Source organism: Equus quagga, chromosome 11 (assembly GCF_021613505.1).
Source record: "Equus quagga isolate Etosha38 chromosome 11, UCLA_HA_Equagga_1.0, whole genome shotgun sequence".
Taxonomy (NCBI): domain Eukaryota; kingdom Metazoa; phylum Chordata; class Mammalia; order Perissodactyla; family Equidae; genus Equus; species Equus quagga.
The window spans coordinates 58,469,640-58,491,621 of NC_060277.1; the positions used below are offsets into that span (position 1 = coordinate 58,469,640).

Below are 21,982 nucleotides of genomic sequence, written 5' to 3' on the forward strand. Positions count from 1 at the left end.
TGAATATCTTCAATATGTTACTCTACTGCTGGCTGTCAAAGTCTGATGACAATTTGATTTTTTTCCCCTTCTAAGAAACTGGGTTATTTTGCCTAGGTGCTCAAAGGATTCTTTTTTCTTTATCTTCAAAATCTAGTCGTTTTACTAGCAGTGTTTCTGAATTGACTTTTCTGGGTGCAGTGAACCTTTTCAACATGTGGTGTCATGTCTTTTAACCTGCTTAGGAATACTAGGTTCTAGTTGTCATCTGTTTTGTGAGCCTCACTCTCTGATGTGGTTTTATCGTGGGGAGATTAGTCTACCCAATATTCTCTTTTTTCTTCTCATACCTTTGTGTGAGATTTGACTGTACTTCCTTTCTGTTGCTCTCATTTAAGCCGGGTGGAAATGGTGAGCCGGAATAACCTCTGAGCCTTCTGAGTTCTCTCTCCTATTGTTTCCACAAGGTGTTCATATCTGCAGCCTTGGGCCTAGTGAGATGTACAGGCTCCGTTTTCCTCCCCTGTTTTTATCTGGGTCTTCTCTTTCCTTTGTCCCTAATGTCCCTCTCCTGCTCAATTTGAAGTGCACCCCCAGCAGTTTTCCTCATTCTGGGCCTTTGTCCTGGAAGAGAACTTTGGTTGGTTAGATTTGAGAGCTCATAGGGTTAGAGTTTACGGTGGTCAGGGAGAGGCTCACTGAGAAGGGGACATATGAGCAAAGCCCTAGAATAGGGAAGGGAGTTAAATCATTCCAGGTGGAGGAAGCAGCCGGAGCGACAAAATAATGTCTGGTTGCCATGGTTTCTCCCTTAGTCCTCTTCTCCTTCCCCATGGTTGTGCTGGGTGGCCCAGGTCTCCTTCGGGCTGCCTCCTGCCCACTTCCAACTGTGGTCCACTCCTCAGATATGATGGGTATTACAGTGGGCACTAGAGGTGCCCTTCAAGATGGTGACCCTGCCTTCTGGGGACAGCTGTATCCTGCAGGGTGACTAAGTTGGCACATCCCAACTCTTAGGCTGTTACTCCAGCCCCATCCAGGTTTGGCAGAATTGGGCGGCTGTGCTCACAGTCTGTGGTTTAGGCCTGTGGCAATTTTCCTGCTTTATCTGAGATGCTTTTCTTCCTTGTTGTTAGTATTGTCATTCAGGTTGGAGGTCGCAGGTGAGGGTGAAGCAAAGTAACTCCGACTCACTTGTATTCGATTAGAAACTGACTTACATCTTATGCTTCATGGTCTGGTTTTTCTTTTCCTCCCCTCTCTTAGCTGGAAGATGTGCTTGTTATGTTTTTAATTCCCTTGTTTGTTATCTTTATCCCCTTAAACAATACACTTCAAACATGTTTCTCAATTTTTCAACACGAGGAAGAAATCTTTGATATACCTTTCTGAAAAAAATAAAATAATTGGCACTCCCTATACCCCTTAATCTCCAATTTTTGTGACCCTTTGGGATTTTTTTGTTATTATTGTTGAATTAGTAGTATTTTTACATTGTTATCTTATTTTTCTAAACTTCTTAAAATTGCACTCAGTTTTGTAGCCAGAGTTAACATAGGTTATTTAGACTTAACTCTATTTATGTTTAATTCTGTGCTTGCCTGGCTTCAGTGCTACTGATAGCTCAATCATTGTTTGTACTGAATGTCCTGACCAGGTGCTCTGGACGTGCAAGTGAGGAAAACAGACAGAAGTCTCTGTACCCTGGAGAGTATGTGTGATTGGAGGCAGCAAACAATGAACCTAGTAAATGAGTAAATCAAATCCTATGTTAGAATGGAACAAGGCTGAACCATAAAGATAAAAATAGAATAGAGGAAGTGAGATCCAGGGGGCTGGGAGGGATGGGTTAGAGTTTACGGTGGTCAGGGAGAGGCTCACTGAGAAGGGGACATTTGAGCAAAGCCCTAGAATAGGGAAGGGAGTTAAATCATTCCAGGTGGAGGAAGCAGCCGGAGTGAAGACCCAGAGGAGGAGCATGCCCGGTGAGTGGAAAGGCAGCACAGAGGTCGGGGGGCTCCAGGGCAGGGTGGGAGACACGCTTGCAGGGGTGAGGAGAGCCTATGGGGATGCCTAGTAGACCAGTGCACAGACTGCTCTTTCACCCTGAGTGAGGTGGGGAAGCCGCTGGAGGGCTCTGCCGTAGATGTTCACATGGTCACTGTGGAGAGTGGACTGTAGGGTGTTGAGTGGAAGGAGAGATGAGTTGGCTCATTGCAGGAAACCGTGCAGGCCATGTTGGCAGAAGGGATCAGGGTGGTTTCATGCTGTGAGCTTTCCGTTAATGAGCGCGTCACTTACATTTAACTTTTAATCAGCTGGATTATGACTGCATTTTTCTGAAGGATTCTCGAGTGCTATAATCTTCGAGTTCTTTCATGTTTTATTTCCTTTAAGTACGAGTGACATTCTAGCTTGGTAAAGAATTCTTGGGTCCCTTCTTTCCCTCCGCACTCCATTGGCATTGCCCTTTTGTCTTCTGATATCTGATCTTGTGGAGAAGACTCGAGAAGATTGTGGAGAGTCTAACTTGCTTCCGTGTTATGGGTAATCTGCTTCTGCTTCGTTTTTGGCAGGTTATTTCTTTGTCCTTGAACACCAGGTAACTTTGCCAGGATTTATCCTGTCTTGACTGCACTCCACTGATTTTTCTTAGTATACTGTGAAACTTTTCAGTCTATGGATTGAGTTATTTAATTTCAGGAGAGTTTTCCTCTGCCATTAGTTTTGCTCAGGTCTTCGGAATTAACAGTTATGTGTATATCACATCTTTATTTTCTATATCTTGACATCTTTCTAATCACTTGCATCCTTGTTTTCCTCTCTTCTATTTTCTCAAACAAGTCTTCTAATCACGACTTTTTTAGCATTTCAGTTTGACTTCTGGCTATTCCTCATGTAACGTTTATCGTGTAATGGTGTCACTATTTCCTCCATTTGTGTCCTTTCCGTCTTCTACTTGCTGTCTTATTAGCTCTTCCATGATGACTCATATTTCTCCCATATCTTTCTTTGGTGGAGAACAGGGCCCTTGGTAGGATATTCTTTGCTTCTGCCTCTTGCTTACTTTAGAGAAGTCTAGAACTTGCTCAAGATCTAGAGAAGTGTGTATCAATTCTTGTAATCCTCCCTCAGTCTTGTTCAGTGAATTCCTGCCTCTGGAAGAATGTCTTTCTTGCCCAGGTTTGAGGCCATTCTCTACTTTCTTTGTAAGCTGAATTTCTTTCTCTACTTTGACTTTAAAATAGAGGAGGAGAGTAAATAAATGTGTCTTCTTTTATAAGAATTCCAAGACATATAGCTTAAAAATTGCATTTTGTGAAAAAAATAGTAAATAACAATGTACATAATTCAACATGTTCAAAAGGAGATATAGGGGAAAAAGAAATTTCCTTTCCACCTCTCTTCCCTAGTGCTAGTTCCCAACCCTGGAAAGAATAAATCTATAGAATACATTCCCAGTGTGGAATTGCTTTGTCCAAGAATATGTGCATTTGTAAATTTAATAGATATTGCCAAATTGCCCTCCATAGATGTTATCAGTATATATTGTACTAGCAAAAAATGAGAGCCTGCTAGCCGATTTCCTCACATTGTCACTAACATCATGTACGACTCTTTTCAAATTTTTGCAATGCTGATAGGTACAATAGATTTAGTTTACTTTGCATTTTCTTTATTAAAAGTGAGGTTAAGCATCTTACATGTTGAAGAGCTATTTGTAATTTTTGTGAACTGTCCTTTGCTTTTGCACATTTTTATTTTGGGTTAATGGTGGTTATTTTTCTTGGGTTTGTAGGTACCCTTTATGTATAGGAAAATTAGCCTTTTGTCTGGATATGAATTTTTTTTCTTACTTTATTCAGTAATGTTTTTTAACTGTGTTTGGGCTGAGTTTTATATATGAAGAAAGATTTGGTTTGCATGGACTTGATTTTTTTGCATGTAGTTGATTTTTTTTCTTTAATAGCTTTTGAGTTTTCACATTATAAATAGAGAGACCCTAGACAACAATATTGTATTATAATCATCAAACTTACTAACAGACTTAATTATTCAAACCACTAAAAAGAAATAATTATGTAATGTGATAGAGTTGCCAATTATTGCTACAATAGCAGTCATATTAACAATATATAAGTGTATCAAATTAATGTGTTGTACACCTTAAATTTATACAATGCATGTCAAATATATTTCAATAAAAAAATTAATAGAAAGACCTTCCCCATTCTCACTCTCAAGACTCTTCTAAGTTTTCTTCTGCTAATTATATTATTTTAGTTTTTTCTATTAAATATCTAGTACTGCTGGAGTCATTTTTGGTGTAAAGAGTAAAGTAGGGCACCCAACTATATTTTTTCCAGATGCCTGACCAGCTGTCTCACATCATTTATTGACTACATCCGTCCTTTCCATTGGAATACCAGCTTTATCACCTATTAAATTCCTGTATGTGTTTGGACCTAATTCATGGTTTGTCAATTCTGTTGATCTGTTTGTCTATACATTTACCAGTATCAAACTTTCTAAAATTTAGACATAATATTTTTTAAAAATACTAGTACAATAAAATTATTTTGGAGAGAAGTCATGTTGGAAGATTTTAGTAGTACCTTCACGATAAGATATTTTTAGGTGATCCTTCTAGGCATAAACTGCTGTTCATTGTTAGGACGTACATTTACATACGTATGTGCTTTGGGTTGATTTTGCTGATAGAAATAAGGACTTTTGGTTGGGCATTCTACCTTCTCTTACCCTGGCTCCCCAGTGATATAGGAAATGAATTTGTGGGATTGGCAAAGGAAATTAGGGGTTTTTTTGGCTCTGGAATATATTGACTCTATTTTAGGCTCAACTTAGGCTCGTACTTGATAGCTTCGCCTTAGTAAACATCCTCCTTTGGTTAAACTGGCCGTGGATATTCTCCAGTCTTTAGACGAGTGCATGACGAGCCGATGTAGAGGAAGTTCTTTAAGCACAGTTTCAGAGTTATAGAAGCACGTCTTTCTAATTATGCTCTTGCAAGTTTGCTAACTGCTTTACTGAAAATAATACATGAAAATGTATAGCATAGTATGTCCCAAATAAGCACTTGGGTATTTCTTTTAAAAAGTTGTAATTTAAATTCTGTTATGAACTTGTCAAATGCTTTCTTTAAAAATGTATGTTTATATAAGCATTTGTTTTAATGCTGTTTCTTCCTTAGCATTTTTTCATTCGTTAACTCAACAAATATTTGTTGATTACCTGCTCTATGTTAGATACTGTTCTAGGTACTGACCATCAGTGGGGAATGAAACAGACGAGAACGCTGCTCTCATTGAGTTTATAACCTAGTGGGCAGATAGGCAATAAATAAGAAAATTTCAGACTATGATCAGTTATTATGGAGAAAATAAAGCCGGTGATGTGATAGTGAATGACCTTGTAGAGAACATCTGGTGAGAGGTTGGTGTAGTTAAACTTAACATTAGTCACAATTCATTAGAGAGGCAATGTGGGAAAGTGGAGAAAGCATGGGCTTTAGAGTTAGATAAAATCCTGTGCAAATCTCAGGTCTACACACAAGTTGTGTGAACTTCAGCATATTACATAACCTCTCTGATCCCCAGTTTCCTTACCTGCCCTGAGGGTGAAAAATAATACCTAGCTAATAGGGGCTTTTTGAGGATTAAATGTGACAACTTTAAGCAAAAAACTCTAGGAAAGTGTTTGATCTGTAATAGTTGCTTTATAAATAGTAGATAAAGTATTACTAGCTTAATTGCCTTCTTCATTAAAATTTTTAAAGTAAGAAATTTCCCCATGATTTCATTAGTTTTAATATCTTGTGCCTAATAAGATGTTTCAAAGAAAGCACCTTTAAATAGTCACTCCTGCCCATTTTCACCATGGTAACTCCTGAAATGGGGACTGCTGGCACCAGCTTATTCATTTCGATGAATTGTCATATTTTAATGCTCATCTACTGTTGGTCATATTTTCTTGCAATCATAAGTAACAGAAACATTTGCATTTAACATTGTATTAAGACAAATTTTAGTAGAGCTAAAATGTAATACATCAAAAAAATCTCGATACCAAAATGGAATTCTAGTACAGAAACATCAGCACCAGCACAGTTTTATCTCTTGCACCCTGAAGAATATGACAGACTGTGGTTCAAAGGTATTTTAATACCTCATCCATACTACTAGGATGGATCCTAGTGGGCTGAGATCCTAATAGGCTGCAGACTGCGAGCAGGACAGAGCCCCAAGATACCAAGTCTGTCAGGCTGCTGATTGGGACTTTGCATAGAGGAGATTCTGAGGCCAAGCTGAAGTTACCACTTCTTCGAAAGGCAGCCCAATCAAATACTATCCCAGGGAGGAGTGGGGCTTATACGAGGTTAGGGAACAGGGAAGCAGGTAAGTCAGAATGGTGAAGCTACAACAGGCCAGAGAGATGTAGCAGGAGTCTTCATACAACAATGAGAGAAGGTAGGAAGGCTCGGGTAACAACTAAATGGATGTGAGGTGTGTTTCTTAATGTAGGATCACATATGTATTCCGAACACACACAGTCTGTTGCATGTTTATTTGCCCTAGAGACAGGGCCGCACTAAATAGCACCCATTCTTTTTTCTTTTCCTTCTCTCTCAAGTAAGGGGGTCCTTCCTCTGTCCCAAGTCAATGGGGAAGGGATTCTACCAAGACTTTTGTCAGTATCCGTTACTCGTTTGTATTTTTGACTTCCCTGTCACCTGATTTCTTCTCCCTCTGCCTATAAACATGCTCATATGCCTCCTGTCTTAAAAACTCCACCCAAATCCTGTACTCTGACCTCTAACTCTCAACTTTCTTTCATGGCTAAGTTTTCAGGAGTAGCCTGACTCCACTTCCTTTATCTTTCATTTCATCCTTAATTCTGTGACCTTGTTTCTAACTCTGTCATTCTGTACACTTTGTTCTTGCTAAATTCAGCAATGACCATCCAGGGCTATGTTCACCTGCCCACTGGACACTTCCAGCTGAATGTCTCAAGCATTTCAAATTCAGCATGCATTGAGCTCTTTATCTACTTCTGTGGTGTGATGATTTTCAAATATATCCACAAATTCTTTATACTTTTCCTTTCAAGAGGTAGAGCTGAATTCCCCTCTCCTTGAATGTGGGCTGTGCTTAGTGACTCCCTTCTAACACATGAAATAAGGCAGAAGTGATGGTGCAAGGGTCGTTAAAGACTTGTGGCCCTCTCTTTGCTTTCTCTTTCTTGAATCATTTGGTCTGGGGGAAGCCAAGGGCCATAATAGAAGGATATTCAAGCAGCCTATAGAGAGGTTCACTTGGCAAGGAATTGATATCTCCTGCCAACAGCCAGCGCTTACTTGCCAGGCGTGTGAGTGAACTCCTTGGAACTCTGGCCCCAGATGACCCTTCAGATGATGCAGCCCCAGCTGACGCCTTGACTACACCTTCAGGAGAGGCCCTGAACCAGAACAATCCAGCTAACCCTCTCCATGATTCCTGACCCACAGAACCTATGATTTAATAAATGTTCCTTGTTTTAAGCTGCTAAATGTTGTGGGTAATTTGTTACACAGCAATAGGTAGCCAATATACACAGCACACCTGTTTTCCCATTCTTGGCGAATTGTACCCAAACCAGGCAACTCTTCCTTCCTCCCCAAAATCCAACTGGTGATCAAGTCCTGTTATTTCCATTTAGGTGTCTGTTGATTTGGCCTCTTCTGAATTTTGTTGTCACTCTTAGTTTAATATTGCTCATCTAAACTGTTTAAATTGCCTCTTAACATGTTTCTTTCTTCCAGCTTTACTCCCTTATAATCTGTCCTCCACATTGCCATCAGAGCCGTTGTTCTAAAACGTGGATTTGACCCTCTTGCTTCTTTGCTTGTTTTGTCCTCATTGACTAGAGGTTATCACGTCCAAACACCTCAGCAGTGCAGGTAAAGCTATTTGAGGTTTGATCCCTGACTTGCCTTCCTCCTATCTGACAGCTTCATCTCCTGCCTCTCATGCAGGAGAGAGGTCCACCATCACAAAAATGCTTCTTTATATTGTTTTGCAGCATTTCAGTGTGGTTTTTAAAAATGACAATCATATATGAAAAATATATCTGAATTTGTAAAGAAAACTTTCAACTACTGGAGAAGTCAAACTTGTGGAGACTAAGCAGCCTACCTTGCAGTTTGGTCATATCAAGGTATCCTAACCTCTTAGCATTAAAAATCATGATACTTTGCCTAAGGTTCGGGCTGCTCCAGATATTGACTGCTGAGATATACTACCTAAGCAAGTCACCTGAGATCATAGAAACGGTCTTTATTGGCATTGTCAGTGTCATGAAGAAATAGTTTTATATCGTTCCTCATTTTAAACATCTGTGTGAATGCCTTTTGCCTTAACAGCCAGTGTATTTCAGTGTGAAAAGCAAAGCGTGGCACTCACTGTCCATTCTGCACATTGAAAAGACAGATTGTCCATGACTGTAGTTTGATTCGAAATGTTTATCCCTTTATCAGTACTGAGTGAAGATCAGCTTATTTATTTCAATCGTCAGCTCTTCTCTGAGAACAGCAGTGGTGCAGATTGGCACGAAGGGCCGTGTCCTCTACCCGTGCAGCAGCTCCCCTCCCCCCAGCGCCCGCAGAGCTGGTCCTCCATCAGTGCATGTCCCTGGGCTCCTCCCCACCGGGAGCCTTGGGTGTGCAGTGAATAGGACAGGATTCTTGCCCTCATGGAGCTAAGGTTTCTGCGTGTGTGCTTTTCTTCTGTGTCATATCCAGTCTGTACTTTGCTGCTTATTTGTTCTGTTTCTCCTTTTTCTTACCTAGTATGTTTCAGATCCGTAAGCTATTTTAAGTCTGTGTCCTCATTTCAGAATACTCTGTTCTCCAATCTAAACAGTAACAATTGTGCTATTAATCCTTGTGCATACAGACTTAGAAGTTCCATTTTAAAAATTTCAAATATAATAAGAAAAGCACATTCCTATAAAAATTCAAATTTAGAAATATAGACAGTAAAATAGGAAAAGTCCCCCTTTACAATCCCCACTCCAGCTGCCTCCCAAGAGCCATACACACAAGTGTAGGAAAAGCTGTTTCCTACATTTTTGCCAGTGCTATTATCCCTTTACAAAATATTAGTCTATATGATGGGTTTCAAAAGATCTTCCTGCTTTAGTTCATGTTGGTTGGATACTGGGTTGGCTAAGCATCTTTTCGTATGTTTATTAGTCTTTAGTATTTTTCCTTCTTCAAATTGCCTTTTCCTGTCCTTTGCCTTTTTTTCTCTGGGACTGTTTGTTTCTTCTTGAGTTAATTTTGGTAATCTGTGTTTTCCTAGAAAATTACGTGTTTTGCCTAGTTTACAAATCCATATATGTAATTAGGTCCTCTTTCTTGATTCTAAATTGGATAGCTTCTTTTTTTTCTTCCTTGATTAGATTTTCCAGAGGTTCTGTCTTGTTAGTCCTTTCAAAACACCAACTTTTAGGGGCTGGCCCCGTGGCCAAGTGGCTAAGTTTGCGCATTCTGCTGCAGCGGCCCAGGGTTTCACTGGTTTGGATCCTGGTTGCGGACATGGCACCACTCATTAGGCCATGTTGAGGCAGCGTCCCACATAGCAGAACTAGAAGGACCCACAACTAAAATATAGAGCTATGTACTGGGAGGCTTTGGGGAGAAAAAGGAAAAATAAAATCTTTATAAAAATAAAAACAAAAACACCAAGTTTTAGTTTTATTAATCTTCAGGACCATTTTTTAAATGTTTTCTGTTTCATTAATTGCTGCTTTAGTCTTTATTCACTTCTTCCTTCTCTGTTCTGTGGATTTAGGGAAGACTCTTCCTGCATACGAGGAAGGTGGGAGCAGAGGTTCAAAGGTTGTTGTTGGGGCTTGGGAAAATATTTGTTAACATCATTCTGCCCCCACCCACCATCGCAGATACAGACAATTCAGAATCGGTGAAGAACAAGAGTCAGGAATGAGACTGATGGAGATGGGAGGTCAGCTTTGCTAATAGTCAGGCTGAATTGGAGAATAATGCTTAACCTGTGGTCACAGTCGGCTTAATGACTCTCCCTCTCTGAGTTAAACTTGACCAAGAAATTCTTAGAATAAATGCTTTTTGGAAGATTCAACAAGAAGCTAGTTAGGGTTGAATAAATCAATTGCTCAGAAACACTGATGGCCACATGGCCTCAGCGAAGTTAAGTCTGCATAGTTCCATTTGGAGACTCAGATTGGGAACAAAGAATAATGTGTGATGTGGCAGTCCCTGATTGGCAGCTGACTGAGCAGGGCCAGAGTAAGGGCATCCAGGGAGCTGGTGGGGAGCATGGTGGAAGGAGGTGATCTTGGGGTTCAGACTGGGCAGGGAGGCGTGTGAGACCAAGAGGGGAGGAAGGAATCTGACACTGGGGAAGCTTGAGGGGCTTCCGCTTAATGTGAAGAAGCAAGGCAGGCTGGGAGCGAGCGTGGCAGTGGGGCAGCTGAAAGAGGGGCAGCTGGAGGCCAGACGGGCTCTTTCACATTCGAATCTTGATAGAAGGAGAGTTGGACCGATGGGCACGTCCCCAAGTATGATGGAACTTGTAGGGGACTGAGGCTGAGTCATTCCTCAGACTCTCTGGGGCTCTTGTTCTTTCCCAAAATTAGTTTAACATCTGCTTTGAAACCAAAAGAGTCACTGCTTCCTATTCCTGGCTAATTAGCCAGATTCAAACATATGCATAGCCTCACTCAGCATCCTCACACAGCCACGAGGGAAGCCAATGTGAGTGACAGCTGGATGGATGGCATTAGAAGCAGAGGGTGGCCAGTGCTGGGGTGGGAGGACAGCAGGGAGGGTCCATCCCTTGAGCCAGACACACCTCGTGGCGATGTGACTTCTCAGGGTTCCTTTAGGTGTGTGTATTCAGCTGGCACTATAGTAATGCTTTTTAAAATGAAAAGATATCAGTGTGTTGTAACTGGTAAGCTGACCAAACGTCTTGTTCCTAGCCATGCATTTACAGGGAGAGCCTGGCTTTACCTTTTCTTAGGGAGGATGTGATGAACCGTGTCTCACAGCTGGTAGGAAGGGCAGCTTCACTAACCACCCCTCTCCAGTGTGGTGTGCCTCCCTCTGTAATTACTTCTCTCTGTGTAATCTCCTACAGTGAAATTTTATGCTTTAGAACTAAATTAAAAAGTCATCTAAAGAGATGGTTTGGTTAACATAGAAAAGTCAAGTTCCTCTTAGTAGGAATGAGTGTTTATTGTGAGGCTTTACAGATATTTACAAAGAAGAACAATATATTTCTATACTACATGCTTATGTCAAATTTTATTTAGTATATTCGCATATTCATTATGACCTGCTAACCCAGCAGATAAAACAATTTCTGTTTATATTTGTTTTCTGGTAATAAACACTGAATCTTGCTGGCTAGATGAAACTTAGAAACCCATGAAGATTTTTCACCTTTTTTGCCTCTGGGCATGTGCCCTTTCATCTGCATGGCAACATTCTCTTGGGTATCTCTCTGCTGTAATATAGGAGTCCTAAGGACTCTCACTCTGACATTTTGCAAAAATTAGTCAAACATCTGTTTGAAACCTATTCAGAATCACTTTCATCTTTTGGCTTTGTCCTAGTTATTTTTAGGGTTGATAAATTTATTTTCCAAGAGCAAAACAGAGCATTTTTAGGCTTTGATTTTTGGCTAAGATTTAGGAAATTCTGTTCAGTGGAGAACTGGCAGGTTTCCCACTGAGGCCCTTGTGAGCTTAGCCAGCACAGAGGTTGCCTTCAGCGCTGGTCTGGAGTCGTCGATTCAGCTCCTGGAGCCAGACCGCCCGATCCTGTGCAGCCTCCATGCAAATGAACCCCTCAAAGTGCCATTGTAGTCCAGCACCTTACTCTGTTCTGAGAGAATTCATGAGTAAAAGATTTCATAGTCCCTGCAAAGGAAGTTTCTTCCAGGGTTTAATTATTTCTATGATTAAGAAAGCCTTTCTTGGGTCTGCAGTACAAGCCATCAAGTCATAGCGTCTGATGCTATCAGAATACATAATTTTGTTATGCTTAAATAGTGTTTTTAAAATTATAAAATTGTGCAGGAGCTGGCCCCGTTGCCGAGTGGTTAAGTTCTCACGTTCCACTGCAGGCAGCCCAGTGTTTCGTTGGTTCGAGTCCTGGGCACGAACATGGCACTGCTCATCAAACCACGCTGAGGCAGCATCCCACATGCCACAACTAGAAGGACCCACAACGAAGAATATACAACTATGTACTGGGGGGGCTTTGGGGAGAAAAAGGAAAAAATAAAATCTTTAAAAAAAGTTATAAAATTGTTACATGTGCATTGCAACTGGTGTAGAAAATCTTAAAAGCATAAAGAAAATTAGAACTTCCCATTATCCCACCACCCAGAGATAACCATCCCTTTTTTTGTGATTTATTTTATTTTTTAAAATTTTGTTTTATTGTGGTAAGCACTTAACATGATATCTACTTTCTCAAATTTTTAAGCATGGGATACGTTATTGTTGATTATAGCTACAATGTTGCACAGCAGATCCCTGGAGCCTGTTGGTGTTGCTTGACTCAAACTTTATGCCTATTGATTAGTAACTCCTGATTTCTCTCTCCCTTAGCCCCTGGCAACCATCATTCCATTCTTTGATTCTATGAACTTGACTATTTTAGATACTTCATATAAGTGGAATCATGCAGTGTTTGTTTTTCTGTGACTGCCTTATTTCACTCAGCATAATGTCCTCAGGGTTCATCCATATTTCAGAATTTCCTTCTTTTTTTTTAAGGCTGAATAGTATTTCATTGTATGTATATACCACATCTTTTTTTCTTTTTTTTAAGGAAGATTAACCCTGACCTAACATCCAGTGCCAATCCGCCTCTCTTTTCTGAGGACAGCTGGCCCTGAGCTAACATCTGTGCCCATCTTCCTCTACTTTATACATGGGATGCCTACCACAGCGTGGCTTGCCAGGTGGTGCCGTGTCTGCACCCAGGATCTGAACCAGCGAACCCGGGCAGACAAAGCGAAATGTGTGCACTTAACCACTGTGCCACTGGGCCGACCCCTATATACCACATCTTATTTATCCATTCATCTGTCAATTGACATGTAGGTTGATTCCACATCTTGGATATTGTGAATAGTGCTGCAATGAACATAGGAATGCTAATATCTCTTAGAGATCCTGATTTCAATTCTTTTGGATAAATACCCAGAAGTAGGATTGCTAGATCGTATGATAGTTCTATTTTTAATGTTTTGAGGAACTTCCCTACTCTTTTATGTAGTGGCTGCACCATTTTGCATTTTCACCAACGGTGTACAAGGGTTCCAGTATCTTCACATCCTCACCAACACTTACCTTTTTTTTTTTTTTTTTTTTGAGGAAGATTAGCCCAGGGCAGATTTTATCTTGGTAGTAAGTAGTAAGTAACACTTGAATTCATACAATACATTTACATGAGAATTGTTTGATTACTAAAAATTGTAATTATTGAATTTATTGGTAATATGTTTAACGTCAGGTGGGTTATATGCCAGAGACACAGGGACAGCCTTGAATGATGTAATGTAGTGTCTTGAGGGGTAGCTTTCAAGTCTGAGTTCTAAGGGGAAATCTGAGGAAGAGGAGAAATTCTACGGAACGTGTGAACCTAACTAACCACTGTGCCACCGGGTGGGCCCCTAACTACTCCCTCTTAAAAATGTCTTATAGGGGCCGGCCCCGTGGTGCAGCGGTTGGGTTTGCACAGTCTGCTTCTCGGCGGCCCGGGGTTCACTGGTTCGGATCCCGGGTGCGGACATGGCACTGCTTGGCAAAAGCCATGCTGTGGTAGGCGTCCCACGTATTAAAGTAGAGGAAGATGGGCATGGATGTGAGCTCAGGGCCAGTCTTCCTCAGCAAAAAGAGGATTGGCAGCAGTTAACTCAGGGCGAATCTTCCTCAAAAAAAAAATAATAATGTCTTACAGTACAGTATTTGGATTGTTCATTGCAAGTGTATAGAAATAAAATTGATTTTTCTATATTGATCTTGTACCCAACAACCTTGCTGAACAAGTTTATTAGCTCTGTTTTGTTGTTATGCATTCCTTAGGATTTTCTACATTCAAGATCATGTCATCTGCTAATAGAGGTAGTTTTGCTTTCTTACCAATCTGGATGCCTTTTCTTTTCTTTTTCTTGCCTAATTTCCCTGGCTAAAGACTTTAGCACAATGTTGACTAGAAGTGGTGGGAGCAGAGACACCCTTATCTTGTTTCTGAACGCAGGGGACAGCTTTCAGCTTTTCACCATTAGGTATGAAGTTGCTGGTTGGGTGTTTTGTGTGGTCCTTTGTCAGGTTGAGGAATTTCTGTTTTAGTCCTAGTTTGTTGAGTGTTTTTGTCATGAAAGTGCATTGGATTTTGTCAAATGCTTTTCTGCATCTATTCAATCATTTGAGTTTGTCCTTTGTTGGTGAATATGGTGTATTAAATTGACTGATTGTCATATGTTGGACCAACCTTGAATTCCTGGGATAAATCCCACTTGGTCATGGTGTACAATCCTTTCCATATGTAGCTAGATTTGATTTGTAGTATTTTGTTGAGGATTTTTGCATCTATATCATAGGGAATAGTGGTATAGTATCACTTTTTTTTGGTGAGGAAGATTGGCCCTGAGCTAACATCTGTGGCAATCTTCCTCTATTTTATATGTAGGATGCTGCCACAACATGACTTGATGAGTGGTGTCTAGGTGTATGCCCGGGAACCGAACTCATGAACCTGGGGCTGCCAAAGTGGAGTGCACGAACTTAACCACTATGCCACTAGGCTGGCCCCTAGTATCACTTATAATGGCTGCATAATGTTTAATTATGTGGATGTACCATAACCTAGCCAATTAGACTTTTAATTATTTCCTTTGTAGTCATCATCGTTATTATCAAGGATAAACTCATAACTCTTGCACTTACTGCTTCATATTCATTCATGATTATTTTCATAGGATATGTTCCTACAAATGGAATAACTGAACCAATGGTTATGCACAGATGCTTGTCTGATCTTATCACTGGCGTTTACATTTTGGTTATAGTGTTTTTTTTATTTGCAGAGTTCTTTGATCTTTCAAGTAGTCAAGTCTGTTTTCCTTGATGCATTCTGTGTGTGCGTCTGGGCTCAAGGGGCCTTTCTCGTCTTGTTCGGAGATATAATCTCCTCTGTTGTCTTCTAGTTTTATAATGCTTCTTTTTTTCCCTCCACTTAAAACTTTATTCCATCAAAATTCATTTTGGAACATGTTGTGAGGTGGGAGTCTATGTCTTCTTTTTCTTTTCCAAATAGCCAGTTTTCCCAATGCCATTTAAAAAAAATAATCTATTTGTCCTCAGATTAGTAATGCCATTTTTATCATTATCCAAATTCTTATGTTTGGGCTTTATTATGATTCATTGATAATCTTTCTATTCCTGAACCATACCATTGTAATTATTTTACTTTTCTGGCCTATTTTAATATCTTGCGGTACAAATCCCCTTTCATTATTTTTTTCAAGAATTTTCTTCTCGGGGCTGGCCTGGTGGTGTAGTGGTTAAGTTCACATGCTCTTTGCTTCACTGGCCTGGGGTTCACAGGTTCGGATCCCAGGCACAGACATACATGCAACTCATCAAGTCATGCTGTGGCGATGACCCACATACAAAACAGGGGAAGTCTGGCACAGATGTTAGTTCAGTGACAATCTTCCTCACCAAAAAAAAAAAAAAATTTTTTTCTTCTATAGAGAAGAATGAATTATTTTGGCAGATGAATTTCAGAATAATTTTACAAAGATTTTCTTCACACTTCTAATCCTATTAGAATTTTTATTGGAATTACAATACATTTATAAAATTATTTTGTGGAGAAGGAATATCTAATTGGAAGATGATGGTATGTTTTTCATCCAGTCCTCTTTTTTTTTTTAATATATATATTTTTACAGATTTTATTTTTCCTTCTTCTCCCCAAAGCCCCCGGTACATAGTTGTATGTTTTTAGTTGTAGGTCCTTCTAGTTGTGGCATGTGGGACACTGCCTCAGTGTGCCTTCATGAGTGGTGCCATATCTGCGCCCAGGATCCGAACTGGCAAAACCCTGGGCCGCCCAAGCAGAGTGCATGAACTTAACTGCTTGTCCACGGGGCCAGCCTCTAGTCCTCTTTTTTGTCCTTCGGTAAAATGTTATCGATTTTTGGGGAGGTGACTACAATTTTCTTAGCAGGTTCATTCATAGATATTTTATACATGTTTTTGCTTTGTGAGTAGCATTTGTTTAGCAAGCAATAACTTATTTAATTGTATTATTTTATTACACAATTTAATACTTACTTGTTTTAGAAAATTTTGATGATACAATGTGAATTTAAAAGATAAATGACCCACAATCCCAGAGATCAACCACTGTTAACATTTTGTGTATATCCTCTATTAATAAATTTACAGTCTAATTGGGAAGGCTTAGTAATGCAAGGCGTTAGTGGGTGGCCGGCTTGTGCTTCCTTGTCTGCCTGGCGTTGCTTTGCTTTTGGGAACTGCTCTTCTGACAGCTAGTGGGGCTGCCAGTCACCCAGGCCCCTCTCCCCAGCCACTGCGTTGGACAGTGTGTCACTCTGGGGTTCTTTTCTGAGGAGTGCCTCTCTTCTTCTGAGATCTTGTGTGCTAACCTGGAATGCTCCTGGGAAAGGCTTTCCCATCCCAAGAGCGCTTGTGTTTGAATGAAGAGAATTTAGGGAAGCAGAGCCTGGAGGTGATGAAAAACAGATTCCTGATGACATTTGAACCTCTAGGTCTCGCTGGCTTAAAGCCAGCTTGAATTCATCCCTTGAATTTCCAGTTAGTCAAGCCCATAAATCTGCTAATCTGCTTAAGCGGGTTGGGTTGGAGTTCTGTCACTTGCAGAGTCCCGACCACTACCGCCTCCTGTGCCTGTGCCGCCGTGCCATGTGCTGGAGGAACCGGATGAGTTAGGTCCTGCGTGCTCCCGACCCCCCGGGAGGGTGGCTGTTCCTCAATGAGAACAGATCTCATGCATTGTGCCTCTGGCTTTCTTCAAGGCAAAGAGGAAGGGCCACCAAAGGTGGCAGCGTTTGCCAGGGGGACATGGGGCCACAGTGTAATAACACCCCTGGCAGGGGAAGCCAGCTCTAAGCTGCCTGACCACAGCTTGTTGCTGTGGTCTGTCATTAGAAAGGCAGAGTCTGCGTATGTGGGGGATGGAATTATAGTGACCCTGGGGGAGTCAGTGTCACTGCAGCTCCGCAGGCTCGTCCCACCTGCTCAGTAAGAGCTCTCTGCTGTGTAAGAGCTGCTTGGCTGCTTTTCACACCTATTAGCAAGTAAAATAGTAATTAAAATCCAGCTCGTGTCCATGACTAAGCTCAGCCTAGCCCTGATGACTCCAGTTCTTGGCGAATGTGGCTATAACACATGTAGCTTGTTTACCTTCACAGATTTCTTCCATATTTCTTTGCTGGCCGATGTATTTGTTCCGTGTTGCAGCAGATCTCATTGTTATTGGGGCTTGTAGGCCACCTGTTGTAGCAGGGGACGTGGACCCCAGGTTTTATGAGAGTGCTCATGTGGTTTTGGAGCTCTCTGAATTCAAAATCAGGTATGAAAATATTTATTCAGAATGCAAAAGAAATTGCAACAAATTACTGGAGCCTTGCCGATCCAGATGCCTCCCCTCCAAGATCACTTGAGTCAGCTTATCAGAACCTCCTGCTTTGAAATGCTTCCTGATTGTAACCTGACTTGCCCATCCCACCCAGGACTTTCTACAACTCACAGGCCATGCCGAGCAAGGAGCCCTGAGGTTTCAGGGAGGACTCACCTCTAACGAGCAGACTGGCTTTTTTTCCTTCTGTTTGATATCTCAGGGAGCAATCAGCAAGAAACTAGTCAGCCCATATCTTTAAATCCTTATGTTTTAGAGAGGTACAAATTAAGTATTCAGGAACGAGTAGGGTAGAAATGATTTTACACTTTGTGTGTGTGTGTTTGTGAGGGGGAGACACGGAGGGAGAGGGAGAGGCGGTCAGGAGCCCTGGAGAGAGAGCCTGCCTGCTTCGTGAGGGAAGTGTTGCTCAAGTGCTCGCTGCCCCGGCCGCTGGAGTGTGGTTTTCCTGCCCGGCCAGCACCAAACCCCAGAATAGCGCGGCTGCCTGGCTGATTGAGGCCAGCAGCTCCCGAGAAGCAGAAGGAGCAGAAAGTTTTGCAGTAAGTACATATTGGTTGTTCTTTAAGATGGGGATGGAAAATCTTAGAAGAGCAGCTCTATCTGGGCAAGAGTTTTTCTGCTTTAGGTGTAATGTCCTGCGTACCCAGGGGCTCCTGATGCGACTAAGGCATTATTAATACATTCTTCTGTGGTTTGTGGACTAGATAAGTTAGTGCTACATGCATGCTTTTTTGGGTTAAAAATAGATTTGAAACTCATCTTCTGACATCCTGAAAAAATAGTCTTTTCTCACTGCCTGTCATTTTTTTCAACTTGCAAAGTAAGGATAATTAATGCCAACTTCAAGTTAAATGTATGAAGTTCTTTGGAAAAGAAACCCTCTCTGCGGGTACTAATTACTAGTAGTGTGGAGATCTATTTTCACAACCAAGATGAATAGGGCTGCTTCTGTGCGTTCTTTTCACCAAGTGTGGGAAGTCTAAAAGCCTGTCGAGAGAACTGCCCACTCGACTGGTTCTTAGCCCCCCGAAGGTTCTAGAGCCTTCTCCCCTTGAAGATCAGCACTGTGGAGTGTGCCCTCCCATCTTGCAGAGAGCCTGATAATGTCTCAGTGCTTAATATCTGGGCCAAACATTGTGCTCATGAGGCCTGGGTGGCAGAACTTCAAAGATGTGACAAAGATAAAGGCTTTTCTAGGAAGTTACTTATTATATGGTTTCTGTTTAGACAGTGTTTGGCCCAACCCCCCTGGCAAAGGGCTCAAGCTACTGAAATATCTCTTCACCGCTCTCTTTTCTAGACATTAAGGTTTTGGTTTTTATTTCCTTTTTCTACAGAGTCTAATTTCTTATTAGAATAAAATATTTAGCTCAGCGATGCCAGAAGTCCATACTTTAAGTTTAGTCCAGAAATAAAATTTTTCCCCCTTTGATTAGAATGCAGAGGTAAAGACATGCATTTATTGTTTCTACTGTAGTGCCCACTAATACGGCTCCATTTTGTTCCTTTACAGCTCACTTCCAAAGACTGTATTTTTACACGGTTCTGGTTTAGCATAGCCGTTTCACTTCCTTTAATCTTCCCCTTGCCAAGTGAGTTTACGTGTAAGTGTTGTCTCAGCGGGAGAAACTCACAAAAGTAGAGGGAGTACAAAATTAACACCACCACACTTTCATCTGAAAAAGACCACTACGTGTGAAGTATCTTCCTCATTTCAATTTTATTTTTCAAACACTTCAACGTATTTTTAAAGGATGAAAACAACATTTGTGAGTGCTGGCTGTGTGACCTGTACAGCAGTCGAGTTCTTCACAGGTGTTATCTCCTTTGATTCTCACAGTACAGTGAGGATCTCTCCCATGAGGGGGCTATATTTATGGTCTTCACTTTATAGGTGTGGAAGCTGAGGCATAGAAAGGTTATGTGACTTGGCCAAGGTCAGACTGACCAGTGGGTGGAGTGGTCCAGCCGGGATTGGAACTGGGGTCTTTCTAAATCCAGAGTAAGGTTAGAAATTAGAAAAAATACTGACTCAATCCTGTGCCCTAAAACAACTTAAAATTTCTATATTTCTTTCTACCTGTATGGCTAGATATTATGGCATAAGGTTTTTTTTTATATTATTCATTTCACAATTATTTTAATGGTGTATAATGTTCTAGTAAGGGATGTTACCATAAATTACTTAACTACTCCCTGTTCCTGAAAACTGGGTTGCTTTTCTTTTGTTTGGTTTTTGCTATTATAAATAATACCTCAGTAACTATCTTGTCCATATAATTTTTCAGATGTTTTTGGATTATATCTGTAGAATAGATTCTCAGACTGGATTTACTGGGTGAAAGGGGGCGTGAACATTTTAATGGTGCTTGGTGTATGTTGCTAAATTACTTTCTATCAACACTCTGTATGAGAGCACCAGTTAAATTTCATCCATTCCACCATTGACAGTATCATAAAAGAAAGAATAGGCCAAACAGAACCCCTTTTTTGCAATTTTCCTTTTCTTTTAATATAGTTAAGCTGAACTTTTTTCATGTTTGTTTATAAGTTGTACTTTCTCTTTTGCTCATTTATCTGATAGGATCTTAATGCTTTTTTTTTGCTAATTTGTATGGGTTTTTAATAAGATTTATTCACCATATTTTTGTCAGTTATTTTTCCCAGCCTATTGTTTACCCTTTTTAAGTGAATTTTTTAAAAATATGCAGCCATTTAACATTTTCACGTGATAAAATCTGTCAATTTTTTTTCTGATTCTTCTTAGAGTTCTAAATTATCCTCTTTAAAAGATTTTTTCCTTCTAGTTTTCACTTTGGTGGTTGATATGAAAAGTGGATTTAAAGTAACTTAAAGAAAAAACACTGTGGGCTGGCCTGGTGGCACAGCAGTTAAGTTTGTGTGTTCCAATTCAGTGGCCCAGGGTTCACCGGTGCAGATCCTGGGTGCGTACCTACACACTGCTTATCAAGCCATGCTGTGGCAGGCATCCCACATATAAAGTAGAGGAAGATGGGCATGGATGTTAGCTCAGGGCCAGTCTTCCTCAGCAAAAAAGAGGAGGATTGGCAGCAGATGTTAGCTCAGGGCTAATCTTCATCAAAACAAACAAACAAACAAAAAACAGATAAACAGTTTTCCCAATATCATTTATGAGCAATCTTTATGTTCTCTAATATTTTATAATTTTATCTTTTTACACCTTCAGCTTTTCTTTGTTAAAAGATTTTTCTGGATATCTGTTCTATTTATAGGAGCTAACTATTTCTGTGCCATTATCACAGTGTGTTAATTTTTGTTGTTGTATACTATATAGAGAGAATGAGTTGTGTGGAGTAATACTGAGTCAAAATAAAGTATTGTTAAGAGCATGGGGGCCGGCCCTGTGGCTGAGTGGTTAAGTTCTCACACTCCGCTTCGGCAGCTCAGGGTTTCTTTCGCCAGTTCAGATCCTGGGCACTGACATGGCATGGTTCATCAGGCCATGCTGAGGTGGCATCCCACATGCCACTACCAGAAGGACCTACAACTGGAATATATGACTATGTGCTGGGGAGAAGAAGAAAAAAAAAAGAAGAAGAAGATTGGCAACAGATGTTAGCTCAAGGCCAATCTTTTTTAAAAAAAAAAAAAAGGAGCATGGGCCTTGGAGGCAGATTGCTCAGTCTTAACTTCTCTGTCCCTTCCTCTAATTTGTAAAACAGGGATGGTAATAGTGTCCACTCCATGGATTGTTGGGGTGAGGAAATAAAACCTAAATTTAGGGGCCGACTCCGTGGCCGAGTGGTCAAGTTTGCGTGCTCTGCTGCGGCGGCCCAGGGTTCGGATCCTGGGTGTGGACATGGCACCGCTTGTCAGGCCACGTTGAGGCGGCGTCCCACATCCCACAACTAGAAGGACCTGCAACTAAGATATACAACTGTGTACGGGAGGTTTTGGGGAGATAAAGCAGAAAAAAAAAAACCCTAAATTAAAAAAAAACACTGAAAAAGTATTTGATGTATATAGATATGTATAGAGAATATTTGATGTACACATATGTGTATTTTATATACATAAATGTGCATTATATATATTTCTTATATAGAGTCAAGTATGTCATTTTTCTTTTTATGGCTTAAGACAACTTTTCATGTTGGGTTTCATTCTTGGGAGACAGAAAGAATGACATATTTGACTCTGTATACGTTAGGAAACTTGGTACCTTGAAAGACAGGCAAGTGACAGAGAGAGATATGTGCAGCACACATACCT

The 21,982-nt window shown here is 40.7% G+C and overlaps 1 protein-coding gene across 5 annotated transcripts in view; it reads left to right on the plus strand.

The window, feature by feature from the left end:
• The window catches only part of SPECC1 (sperm antigen with calponin homology and coiled-coil domains 1), a 284,761-nt gene that overhangs the window by 45,322 nt on the left and 217,457 nt on the right, over positions 1-21,982 (plus strand). The window contains exon 1 of one of the 5 annotated variants that reach the window (XM_046675312.1): positions 18,137-18,267. The exons of the other annotated variants lie outside the window; for them this stretch is intronic. The gene's annotated coding sequence lies outside the window, so the exon portion shown is untranslated. Of the gene's footprint in view, positions 1-18,136; positions 18,268-21,982 lie in introns of those variants that run through there. 5 annotated transcript variants of the gene reach the window in all.